Source organism: Silurus meridionalis, chromosome 5 (assembly GCF_014805685.1).
Source record: "Silurus meridionalis isolate SWU-2019-XX chromosome 5, ASM1480568v1, whole genome shotgun sequence".
Taxonomy (NCBI): Eukaryota; Metazoa; Chordata; class Actinopteri; order Siluriformes; family Siluridae; genus Silurus; species Silurus meridionalis.
In genome coordinates, this window is record NC_060888.1 from 10,206,009 (window position 1) to 10,218,830 (window position 12,822).

Sequence of the window (12,822 nt, forward strand, 5' to 3'; positions counted from 1 at the left end):
GTGAACACTACACCAATAGGATTGATGAAGGCTCACTGATGCTTTAATGATTTTACTTTCAGTAATCATCTTGCAGTTCTGCTCCACTCTGTACATTCAAAAGGACTACAAAAGGCCTATTACTAATGGAACCCATCTTGGAAAACCTCTGGATGACCCTGGCCACTGTACTGTAACTCAGTTTCGGGGTGTTAACGATCTTCTTATAGCCTAGTCCATCTCCAGTGGTCAGTATGAGAGAACTGTGCTCAAAGCACTAAATTTCAACTGCTCTAATGCAAGATACACACATTTGTATGGTGCTGTCAAGCAGACAAAAATCTATCTATCGCATGTAACCACTGGTGATTTTACTATGTACATTCACATATATTACTGAGCAATACTGTATGGTTCTCATGGATGATGTAGCATGAATACATTGCCAAATGTTGTTCTGAATATTTCAATGTTGCAATCTATGTTAGGTCAGTTAAAAGTGTATAGCCAAAATAATTAAATTAGAGAAATTGTTTAGAATTAGGGCTTCTTGAGCTATCATTCAGGTCCAGAGAGAAGCCTCATATGTATTGTGCTTTTTAGTCAAGCAATTGATTTTCTAAAACAGTTTTTGTTTTTGCACCAAACACTATTGTGAATTGTTAATATTGTTATTGGTAATCTTCATTGTCGAAGCAGGGGCAACTTTTTGTAATCAATATTTATTATAAAACATTTATTACTGATCATAAGACAAGAATCCCATTAAATTATTTTAAGTACAATACAGTGGAACCTCGGAGCTCGCGAGGGTTAGGGACCAAGACCGGTCGCGAGTTCCGAATTTTCACGACCTTTTGATACGCCCCTTCCAACCCAGTAAAAATCCAAAGAACACTATACGAAATTGATTTAAATGTGTAAATAACACGATTTCACTCCATAACACTTTATTATTAGACTATTTTAACAATACTTTATGTAAATTAACACTAAAACTAGCGAATCAAACTAGCGTTTGGAGCAGCTCGCGGTTGCTCACGAGCCTATCTGAATGAGAGTCGCCGGTCGGAATGAAAGTTGCGAGCATGCGAGGTCGCGAGCGCTGAGGCCGCGAGCTCCGAGGTTCCACTGTATTCTATATACTTTTCTTAGAAAGTTCCCCATTTTTCCTACTATTTTGTGGTACATTTCTGCTGTAAGGAAATTCCTGATTGTGACTCTACTTTCTACTTTCCTGATTATTACTATACCTTTCACAAAGTAACTGTAACTGTAAAATGTAACTGTATCTGTCACTTCTGTGATGCCAGTATTGCCTGACATGCTTAAATGTTCTCAGGCCTTGAGATGACTCAACTCTTCCAGAAACATTTACAGTTTAAACAAGGTGCTGAGATAAAGAGCAATTTAACAAGGACCAAGCCAAAAAGGCAATTAACATAGAAAAAAAACTATCACTATCCCTAATGCATATTCAGGCCCTCTCATTTCTCTTCACTTTTAATGTAGATTTGCTTCTATTTCTACCCCTTAATCCTTTGTTTATTTTATTGCTCAGTGGAAGGATACTTAAGGAAATAAGGTTTTATCAGACAGCCATAGATATTACTACACATATGCAGTTCTAATCAAAAGAAGAAAATAAGCGAGTGCTCATCCACAATTCAGATATGATGCCTACTTTTCCACTTGCATAAAACTAAATGACGTAACTGATGTTTACTGTCTATTATAAAGTAAAATGTTTTGTCCATGCTAAAAGCTCTTTTCAAAAACTCAGACATGGTTGCTACGACAACTTGCTTGATGGGCCCTTGACTTGTACAGCTGGAATACTGTTTTTCATTCAATCTCTCATCTATTCACAATCTGCTTGATTTCTTTTCTGATTTCTTTCCCAAAACCTCAGTGCCTAAAAGAAAAACAGTCAATAGCATCATTTAGCAGTTTGTTGTAGACAGTCTTACAAGTTTCATTTTATAGCTGCAAGAAATAGCAGTCATTTAATTTAATTTTAGCTTAAACAAAAACACAAAGATACAAGTACAGATTTTAAGTAATACGATTAGAGCATTTGGGCAGGAGAGGCTATTATCAGACAGCTATTAATTTAGATACTTGTATAACATGAAGTCATAATGTATATTGTATATGTACATTGTAATGTATACATCTATATAACAGTAATTTATGAGGCACACTGATGCAAAGAAATAAATAACACTTTTGACTATCAGTAGTAAATGTAAAATAGAATGTTTTAAACTATATAATTAATGCAACTAGGCAAACTTTTGGTATTCTAGCTTTACTGAGGGTATATCTTTATTGGCAAAAATAAGCAATGTTAATGTTTCAGACAGTAAAGAATAACAGGTCCCTTTAGGAATTCCATCTTGCTGATGTCTCTAAGAGAACTAGTTGCTCCAAGCTGCAATAAAATCTAAAAAAAAAAAAAAAAAAAAATTATGAAAAACTGTAGCTTCCTTTATGGGATAATGAGCTTGTTAGACTTGCTTTAAAGACCAGCATTTCACAGACTTACTGTCCTCTCACTTCCATCAGGGTAATGTACTTACTCTGAGCAGTGGAGCAAAGGTGCCTTTCAGCTTTCCCGTTAACAACAATGGGCCACTGGCATTTTAAACCCAATGGCCAAGTTAGTATATTAGAATAGAATCCACACATAAAATCTAGGGAATATAGCATTACTATTTACCTCCCAGCATAAACACAAAATACCATATTAAAGCTTCATATATGTACATAGAAATACTGATGAAATATTACTGCACTTTAGTAAATGTAGTCGTTCTATTCAAGGGTTTAATCTAAGACATACACTGTAAACATGGTCAGGTTATAAAAGTATGAAGCTATAAACAGAAAATGCGTAATAGCAAGGCAGCGAAAACTGATTTCAAACATAGTGAATTTGTTCTAGAACTGCTCGAGTTGTTTACCAGGTATGCAAAATCTGTCACAGATTGAAATGCAAAACCAAAATGTGTCTGACGCCCTCTAGTGTCTGGATGCTGTAAAGCTATGTGAACTCTGTACAAGTGAATTTAGCTGAACCCCTGTACCATTTCATGGAAGTACAAAAAGAAAGAGGGAAAACCTTCATCTTTGTAGAAATATTTCAGACTTTATTGGTTATAGGCTAAATGACAAAATATGACAAAATATAACAAAATAAAAAAATTATAAATCTTAATAATCACTTAACATTGTTACATGGTAGTACAGAGTACATGCCAACCCCAATTTTTTGCCAACTTTTTCACAAGCTGAACAGAGTAAGCCATTGAAACCAAGTCGCACAAGCAGGCACTAGATCAAATAAAACTGATCAAACTGCTGACTGCAAAAATGTCCTACTTAACCAGTTTTCGACTGGGCATGCTGGGCACTCTCTCTCCAGAACTCTCCAGAACTCTCTCCCGGCAAACTCTCTCCAGAACTCCTGGGAACAGTGCAACAGGGGGAAAAGCGTACAGGCGCCTGTACCAGAGGGGTTGGAAATGTCAGGGAAATTCAGAGGGGACAGTGTGATGTCTTTTGAGTTGCAAACAAGTCCACCTGAGCTCTGTGAAATTGTTCCCAGATTTGCTCCACCACATCGGGGTGAAGTCACCATTCCCCGAGCCTTTGCCCTTGCCTCGAGAGGGCGTCCGCTCCCTGGTTTAAGTGCCCTGGAATATACACTGCCTACAAGAAAAGGAGGCCCATGCCAGCTTGTACAGAAGGCGAGATCGCTGTCTTGTGCACCACACAATGTCGGGAGGTGCCGGGTTGTGGTGTGGGCTGCACCCACCAAGCAGCCTCATGGGGGCAATGTGGAAGGAATTGCTGGACTGTGTCTTGGCCTCCTGTTTACAACCGCATTAACCGAATTGCCGCACAGGCCGGTCGGCACCAGCGGGGCGTCCAGGAGCACAGACCCATCCCTGTCGGAAAGATCCAAATATGCCTCTCATTATACACAAGGGTGGCCATGGACCAGCCAATGGCCTTAGCGGTCTTTTGGTAGCCCTCAGGGCCAGATCCGTAGTGCTTGGTGGGCAGCGTTGGGGCTTAAGTCTCAAATCAGCACCAAAATCCACCATGACGCGCACATCTTTTTTAACCGTACGGATAAGAGCAATACATCATTTAAATCTATAAAGGATCTACTTTTATTTGTATACACTCATAATAACAACAAAATGCTGTGCTTTTGTAAAAATAAAGAAAATAAACAAGTGGCCGTCTTTGTCATCTCTTTTCACAAACACATAAATAAAACAACCTGAATCTCAGTAATTACTTACCTCATAGGCATAATAAATATATGAATAGAATGTCTACTTTTAAATAAACCATTGAATAGTCTCTTATTATGTAATCCATAGGAAAGTGTGAAGTGATAACATTTCTCCCGTATCACCTGGTTAACCGTTCGTGTGGAAACATAGCAAAAGTTTAGTTTGGGGTCAATTTGGTTTTGCTAATAATAATCATACATTTGCATAAAGCATCCATATTTCTCCATGCACATGTTGATTAGAGTATTAAAAACATAAAGTATTCATTAATGGTACATTTAGAACAGATCAAAAATATGCGATAAAGTTGCGATTAATTATTTTAATCGATTGACAACCCTGATATTAATATGGTGTGAGGTCCAGGTACCAGCATGACACTAAAACAGGTAGTAGTAAAGGATTACTTAGGTACAAAAAGTTTAGTCAGTACTTCAAATATTTTAAAACATTAGTATCTGTACTTCTACTTAAGTGAATGATGTGTGTACTTTGCCAACTCTGCAGATGTGATATATTCAAATGACTCTACCAATGCTGTATAAAGACCTTGAAGAAGTGACTGAACTATTGTCACAAGAGGATTTCCCAGTTCAGAATAAGTCAATATCTTTGGCCTTTCTATATCTCTTTACTTCATACTCATGTTGTTCTATTACAGGTTCAACTACTGCTCCCATATTCAGTTGTTGTCTCTGTCTCCCTTATGCAATTGTGAAACAGTTACTAGTTTATCAAAACATGCTTTGTTTTTCCCTGCCATTTTCTTAGCATGTTCAAATGCAATTCCTCCAGGTTAAACTTAAGTATTCTCACAAAAATGGAATGTAAAATTTCCTCTTTGTCCCTCAGAGGTCCCCGGAAAGCTAAGGCTGCCATTCAAATATTAATTCATATGGACTAAATCCAGTGGTCTTATTTCTGGTTCAATTATAGGCATGGACAAGAGGTTTTACGTAGTCTTTCCATTTACACTTTTTCTTTGTCTACATGGTTCCTAACATACTCAAAAGTATGAATCTCACAACAGGATTACTCTGGGGATGATATTTACATTTACATTTATGGCATTTGGCAGATGTCCTTATCAAGAGCGACTTACTATTATCACATTCATACTGAGCAGATATGGGGTTAAGGGCCTTGCTCTGCTCAGGGCCCCTCAAGTGGCAACTTGGTGTGGCTGGGATTTGAAATCATGACCTTCAGAGTCAATGTCGATTTCCATAACCACTAAGCTACCAAGGTGTGTTTTGACCTTTCGTAATCCAGCTAATTCACATGCTCTTTGATCAGATCCAAACATTCAAAATCAGGACCCTGGATACTATGTAATATCTCAGGATAATGACAGACAAAGTATTCCCACAGACATTTTGCTACAGTATTGGCCTTTTGGTTCGGTGTGGGTGTGGCCAATGCATACTTAAATATGTAAAATGGTCAAAAATGACTAGGATACATATTGACTTGACATATTGACTTGACATTACTCCTATCAGGTTCCAAGGAAATCCATGCACACTAATTGCAACGGACAGACAAACATAATTTTCACTAGTGGTGTAGCCTTTTCATGTAAGGTCTTCATCCTTATGCACCTACCACATGTCCTAACCTTTTATTCAATATCCAAAGCCATCTTAGGCCAATAGAATCGGCTTCGGACCATAACAAGGGAACGTTCAATGCCCATGTGACCAAAGTCATCATGTAACTGCTTAAGTACCGTTTCCTAAAACTTTTCTGGTAAAACCAGTTGGCAAATGGTCTTTCCAGCGATAGTCCTTTACCTATACAGTAGTATAGCTGTACAATGGCTGTAGTAGAAGGACTTTCTCCAGTCTGGATTAGTGTTATTAACTGCAAACTCTGGATTTCTAACTGAGACAAATGTGGAATAACAGGTAACCCTCCACATTGTTCTTCCTGTGCATATTCATTAGGCCCTGCATCTGCATGCATTGCTAAGGAACTAACAAAATTGACAGGTAAGTTCTCTGAAAGTTCAGAACGCTGCATGAGACAACCATCACATATGGTCTGCACAACTTCACGGCTGCCTTCCTGTTTACTAGAGCACAATTAATGCTTCTCAAAAAATTCCTTTCTAAAAGAAAGCTTTATTTACATGTTTTGCATGTGGTCGTCGTGACAGTCCATCGGGCATCCATGTTTGTTTTCATGACCTATATTGCAGCCTAAAGTTATACACCAAAAGTGCAGATAACCACATGTACCCTGTTGCATCTATGTAAAAAGCACATAAGTTAGGGGATTGCTAGCTCTCATTATGGTAAATTGGCTACCATAGCGATAATCATTTAATTTTTCTACCATCGTCCACTTGAGAGCAAGAAACTCTAATTTATGAGAGGGATATTTTTATTCACTCATTGAGATTCCCTGGCTTGCATATGCAATCACCCTTCTTCCCATTTTGCTCCCGATATAGAGCAGCACCAAACCCTGCTGTGCTCACATCTGTATGTAAGATGTAAGGCAGACTTGGGTCAGCAAAAGCCAAAATTGGTGCAGTTTTAAGCTCTTTGATCATTAAATCAAACGCTTCCTGAGACGTAGCAGTCCATCTGACACCAAATTGGTCTTTTGGGGTTCTATGCCCAACATCACTTACCATACAAGATTTTTGAGTTGTGGGATACCCAGCCATTAACTCATTTAATGGTCTCCCTTTCTTTGAAACATTCTTGATAAATCGGCGATAATAGCCAATAAACCTGAGGAAGGACCTAAGTTCTTTCAAAGTTTTGGATACTGGACAGGTTTATACAGCTTCCACTTTTTTAGGATCAGTTTGTCACACCTTGTACAGAGACTATATGGCCTAAGTACCTCACAGACGTCTGTGCAAAAACACATTTCTCTGCAATCAATTTTAAACCATATTCCATGAGCCTACTCAAAACTCTAACCAGTCTCTCTTCATGCTCCTGCAGACTTTTTGAAAAGACAATGATGTCATCTATAAAAATAAGGACTTAAGAGGTTAATCTCTACCATGCACTTTTCCATGATCCTCTGAAATGTGCTTGAAGCATTTGGAGCTCCTTGCCACATTCAATTAAACTCATAGAACCCAAATGACACACAAATGCAGTTTTCTCTTTATCGGTTTCTCTACTTTAATCTGATAATAACCAGATTTCAAATCAGGTACAGAGAACCACTGCGATCCAGTTAGGGCCATAATGTATCTTCCGATTTTGGAAGGGCATATTTATCCCTAATGGTTTGCCGATTCAATTTTTGATGGTCAATGCAAATTTTTCTTCTGCACCACAACAATTAGAGAGGAAAAGGGGGATTCAGATTATCTTATAATTGCTGCATCAAGCAACTCCTAAAGATGCTTTGTAACAGCCTCTTGATCATCTGGTTGGACAGGCTGTTTAAAAGGTGTTTCATCTGCCAGGTTTTTTCTATGCTTGACCTTATCAGTACACCCAAAATCCTGAGGATGCATAAAGAAAACCTTTGACATAGTCTGGAGCCATCTGGAAAGTCTATTTCTCCACCCTTCTGAGATTGGTGAGTCACCAAAAGCACCTGGGTTCTGGGTTTTGGTCATATTTTCAGGTTGTTGCTTTGGGAACTTAACAGCTTTCAATTCTGCTGAAACACTCTTAGAAGGAACTGTGATGCCATGAATCGTAGGATTTTAAGTCACTACTGGTAAGTGGCACTGTCGCTTCTCTCTGAGTGTAACCACATAGGTTTTAACAATGAATCCTCCTGGCAGGGTGGAAGAGAGATGTTCAACAACTACCAGATAGCACTAGCAGCAACTAGCAGCAACTATGCCATTAAAAACAGCACTCTGGCCAGCTGAGATGATCTGTGGGCAGTTCCCTGCTAAGCATACCCCACATTTCCCTCTGCATTCTGGGCTTGCCGTACCTCCAAGTTTTGAGTATTTGTTTGTACCCATAAGTTGGGGAAAAGTAGCAGGTTGGGTGCTTGGAAAACTCTTTGTACAACCTATCCAAAGTGTTCGTACCAACTAACAATGGTTGAGAAGAAGAAGCAAAATCTGGAATGACCTATGCCAAGGTGGGTACTTCCATGTCAACTCCTAGAAAGTCTTTTGGGAAAGTAATGGTCACTTAAATGTAGATAGATAAGGTATATTCTGACCATTTGCACTCTTGACTTCTAATAAGTTGTTTGAGGGATGAATTTGTTGTTCTAGCAAGTTCTTATCATAAAATGATTGAGAAATAGTAGTAACTTGTGAACCTCTATCGTGCATTTAGATCCTGCAATAATTATTTGTGCAGTGCATTTAGTACCTATCAACCCGTTGGGTAAGAAAGGATGATGTAGCTTGAGTTGTGTTTGAGCCATGATTATTTTTTTATGTTTGGGGCTTGTCTCCTCTTTTCTGATACAAGTGTGGGATTAGGTTAATTTGCAGAAGAAGTGTCAACATGTCTATCCTCCCCACATTTAAAACAATAGCCTGGTTTGAGCCTGGAAACTGGCCGTTTGCTTGTGGCTTAACAATCATCTTTGGGCAGCTCAATGCCTTTTTTTGGCTTACCCGTTAGAGACATTAGGCTTGGGGTTAGGCTTATCCTTCTTTTGGATTGATATCAGAGTAGTAAGATGACTTCAAAGATCAGCTATTTGACTGGACAGTTGGGTGGTGACAGAGTATAGTTGAGCTATTTCATTTGTTTCTGGAATGGTCTGGGATTGTATTGCAGCATGTGGTTTGACAACCCCTAAATGCTGCTTAATCCGTGCGCTTTTGGAAGCATGTTTGTCCTCTTCAGTGCGTAGCATGGTCATAAATTCTGCAAAAGACGCACAATGTGTTCTACAACAACTCTTTGGATTTAGCAGAAACTGAGGGAGTTGCAGAACTCACTGAAGCTGGCTTTAATGGAACAGAATTAATTTTCACATCAGCTGCTCTTATTGGAGGCTGTGTTGATAGTTTGATGTTAGCCATTTTTAGCAGATGTGTCATAAGGGTCACTAATGACGAACTCAGGGTGTTTTGGGGTTTGTAGCAAGATTTGAATGTAAACGTCAGTGTTTTTCTGCCTCCATGGCTGCTGGTTAGCCAACACTTGTATTATACGATAATACAATTAAAGTAAGTAACAGGTAGTAATGTTTTGCCCAATTACAGGGCCCTCAGAAGATTTTGGTGTCACAGGAGGCTGGAAAACACACACAAATTTAGAAAAAATCTAATTTATATAGTTGTGTGGCAAGAGAAAGAAAATAGGAATTCTTTATGCACATAGAAAAAAAAAGATATTAATTGCAATATCAATACAAAAAACATAATGGAACTCAAATAGTACATAGATAATAAACTTTCTTTCGGCTTCTCCCATTAGGGGTCGCCACAGTGGATCATCCATATTCATGATCCGCATGTTCGATTTGGCACGTTTTTACACTGAATGCCCTTCCTAAGGCAACCCTCCCCATTTATCCGGGCTTGGGACTGGCACTAAAAGTGCACTGGCTTGGGCAACCCTCATGGCTGTGGTTGGTTCCCTGTTGGGGATCGAACCCGGGCCGCAGTGGTGAGAGTGCCACATCCTAAGCACTAGACCACCAAGGAACCTAAATAGTATATAGATAATATGCCAGGGATTTTGTTTGGGGATTTCTCTCTTGAGTCTCCTCCTCTTTGCTTTTTTTAGAGAACAGGTTTACTAATATTCTGGATAATTTACCCTTTCAGCATGAAAGACCCAGGTACATACCACACAGAAAACATAAAGACAATCAGTTAGATAAATTTCAGTACATTAATCCAAAACCATTAATTGAACAGTAATTACAATTTTAGATGTCCACATCCCATTAATGAACTCTTTTATTCCATGCGAATCAGAAGAAATCTCAGTCTAATCCATTCTGTGGGTGGCTTGCCATCTGATTTGTTCCTTGAATAATCAGTCCTGCAAACTGATAGCTCAACCAGTCCGAAACAACGTGGAAAACCTCTGTCAAATCTCCAAAATTGTAATGAGAGTGTTCTCAAAAGTGTTATTCTTGTACAAACAACAAATCTAGCTAAGTACAGTTCTTTAACCAATTTTAATCTAGGTTCTAAATGTAAATTCTATCTTAAATTCTTCCCTTTTCAGGTTTCTGAAGTTCACAAAACTTGCCTATCTTCCATAACTTTTTTCTGAGCGGAGTTACCATCTCCTTTTAATTTAGCTATTTGGTTGGTCTACCTCAGCAGAGAAATGCTGTCAATTCATCGGGTAAGTTTGACTCAATTATATTTAAATGAGTATGAATGTAATATTATGGTTTTTTTTTTTTAAATAAAACATATTATTTGACCAAATAAAAAGTTTTATATTGGTTCATTTACTGGATCCATGGCTGTTTTAATTATGCCTTAATTTGCATCTAGGTTTCACATTCTTATATAACTTTAAATGTCTTGCTTAAACTTAATAATATTTTTTCTATTTCCTAAAATAGTGTAGATAAGAATAGTTTTTGTCTGAAACCAGCTGTACCAATTTCCAGACATTTGGCATGATTTAACAGCTAATGGATCCTACTCTAAAACCTTGCAATGCATGTGTTTCTTCTTATTTACATGAAAAAAAATCTATAGTAATAATTAGATATGGCCTATGCAGCATGATTAAGAGAGCCCATTTTGACTAACAAATGCACAACATACAAGCTTTATAGTACTGATAGCTCTATAGATTCTGATAGTATATCTATAAACCTTTCTGAAATACAAGACTATTGTTGTCAGCTGTTTTTTTTTTTTTAAGTCATTAATGTTTTAAAAGTTAGCTTGCTTGGTCTAATTAGATATGAGATACAAACTTGATCTAAAAAAAGTTGGGACACTGTACAAATTGTGAATAAAAAAGAAATGCAATAATTTACAAATCTCATAAAAACTTATATTTTATTCACAATTGAATATAGATAACATATCAAATGTTGAAAGTGAGAAATTTTGAAATGTCATGCCAAACATTGGCTCATTTTAGATTTCATGAGAGCTACACTTTCCAAAAAAGTTGGGACAGGTAGCAATAAGAGGCTGGAAAAGTTAAATGTACATATAAGGAACAGTTGGAAGACCAATTTGCAACTTATTAGGTCAATTGGCAACATGATTGGGTATAAAAAGAGCCTCTCAGAGTGGCAGTGTCTCTCAGATGTCAAGATGGGCAGAGGATCAGCAATTCCCCCAATGCTGTGGCGAAAAATAGTGGAGCAAAATCAGAAAGGAGTTTCTCAGAGAAAAATTGCAAAAAAAAAAGCAAAAGTCATCTACAGTGCATAATATCATCCAAAGATTCAGAGAATCTGGAACAATCTTTGTGCGTAAGGGTCAAGGCCAGAAAACCATGATCTTCGGGCCCTTAGACGGCACTGCATCACATACAGGAATGCTACTGTAAACACAGTGGTAAACATGGCCTTGTCCCAATGTTTTTGAGCTGTGTTGATGCCATGAAATTTAAAATAAACTTATTTTCCCCTTCAAATGATACATTTTCTCAGTTTAAACATTTGATATGTCATCTATATGGTATTCTAAACAAAATATTGAAATTTGAAACTTCCACATCATTGCATTCTGTTTTTATTCACAATTTGTATAGTGTCCCAACTTTTTTGGATTTAGGTTTGTTGTAGGGTTTGCAAGAATGTTTGACAGCATCTGGTGCATCCTTGTGAGTGGGGCTGGGAGGTATGTTCTGGAGTGATAGGGGTTTGCAAGAGGAGTGAGTGGAGTGACTTTTTGTGAGTTGAGTAAGTTGGGTTGAGAAGTGGAGCCCAAGAAATTGTTATCTTGTCCTTTTTGGGCTATGGCCAAAACAGTAACCCATAATTGTTAATAGAAACAGGATGACCTCAAGAGCATGTCTGGTATTAGTAAAATGAGCTGAAGGTGCCATTGATGACTGCAGAGAAAAAAGCAAATGCATGTGGACATATGGCCTGACTGGAGCTAGACACTGGGTCTCCAACAATGTGGCTAGCTGAAAGAGATGCTGATATGTAACAAGGCACTGAAGATTCACCTTTTGTTTCACATGGTAAGATGCTACACCAACAAAATAGTGTCAACACGATAGCACACACATGGCCCGGCATGCTGCTATTACATAAGGATGCAAGACAGATGGCAGACATGGTGGCGATGCTCAAAGTGGTTGCGGTGGAGACTTGGAGCAGCCACTAGCTATTAAAGCATGTTTTCCAGTAAGACAGATTGAGATGCATTTAAAGCACAGTTTGAACTGCTGGTCCAGGCTGGTTCAAAATTCATATAGCTCTACAGTTTGCATTCTGCCTCACTAATGATGCAGCTGTCTGCCTTTTAATGTTAAGCCCCGAGTAAGTTCATTTAGAACATAATGGATCTGGAGATGATACCACTATTAGTGAGTGCAGCAAAAATAAGTAAATCACCCTCTGGGGCACTTTTGGTCATCTGATTAGACAATGCACCAGTTTGGTGAAATGCAGGGAAATAAAACTGGCCCATGTA